We start from the raw sequence: 1,441 nt of genomic DNA, 5'->3' as shown, positions 1-1,441 counted from the left end.
GAGATATATTTGATCTAGTTTTGTTCTTAAAGTTTTTCTACACATTATTCGAATAGACGAAGTCATTCCAATTCTAACTAAATTGATAAATGCTGGACTGTCTACAATTAACAGAGGTTGGACATCTTCAATAACAAAACGTAGTATAACATCATCTACCATTTTCTGAGTAACTACAGCACTTCCAGAACCCATCTTTCTAAACTGTGTTGTCTTTTTTTAACTGGATTTTCATCCTTATCTTCGTTACGTCTTTTAGTTGCCAATTCTGCTTTTATCTTTTCTACTTCTTTTAATTTATATGGATGTTTTGCCTATAAGTTTAATATATATTTAACTAAGTATTAGTATTAAATAATAAAATATGTTTAAATTGATAAGAGAAAATTTTTAAAAAGAGAAAAAAATAAGTAATTTATTTAGAAAGAAAATTAATTATTATACAAATTCTAAGAAATAAAATTAAAGCTTGCAAAAATATTCTTGCGTTCATACTTATAAATACTAAGAAAAAAAAATTCTAAGAGAGAGATATGTTTTTGTAATTCGGAAAATTAAGGATCTATCCAGACCAACTTTTATAACTGTGTAAGTGTATGCATAAGATATCGGATTAGTTTATTTTCTTATAACATTTTTTTATAAAATTCATTTCCTTATGCATACGCTTATTGGTGCTTATGTTTGTCTGGATAAGCCTTAAAAGTTAGGTTGTTAGTTTAACAAACCAAATGTAATTTAAAAAAATGTTTGACAAACCACAAACCACAATTCATGCAAAGTGTCATACTTCTTTTTATACCTACTGTTTTGAATTGCATGTTTGATTCAAAGTACAATCTTTTGTGATATAATGTGGATTCCTTGCAAGTCTAGAAATTTGTAATAAAAAAATTATACAAAAAATATTTTTGTTTTTTTTTAGTATATTTATTTATTTAGTTTTTAATAATATATTACTTTTTGTTATATGTATTGATATTGTAATTAATATTTGTTGTCATCATGTAATTAATATAATATTGCGTTTCTTTTACATTATTCTATTTTATTTTGGTTTTCTAAATTATAGTTCACATTTTAATACAAAACAATAAAGCTATTGTAATAATATAAATTTAAATATAATGCTAAATCTGCAATATAAGGTTCTTATCTTAGATTATGTTTCAATTTTAAACATTTGTGTATTCTGATGCGTAGAATATATTCTGAATAGGCAAAATTTGTCACTTATGTACAATTTTTTTTTCTTTTTTTGTAAGAGCTTTATGCGGATTTACCCTGAATTTTAATACTTAATTTTTGAATTTCAATAAAGTCCCGAAATTTAAAACAGAATAATAACAAACATTCTTTGCTTTAATAAAAAACTCTCTTACAAAACTAAATTGTAGCAGAGAATATATATATATGCTTTTAGTTGAAAAAAAAAAAAAAA

This window comes from Pseudomyrmex gracilis, unplaced genomic scaffold (genome assembly GCF_002006095.1).
Source record: "Pseudomyrmex gracilis isolate BER0280 unplaced genomic scaffold, ASM200609v1 scaffold_1243, whole genome shotgun sequence".
Lineage (NCBI taxonomy): Eukaryota > Metazoa > Arthropoda > Insecta > Hymenoptera > Formicidae > Pseudomyrmex > Pseudomyrmex gracilis.
This window is presented reverse-complemented; position numbering follows the sequence as displayed.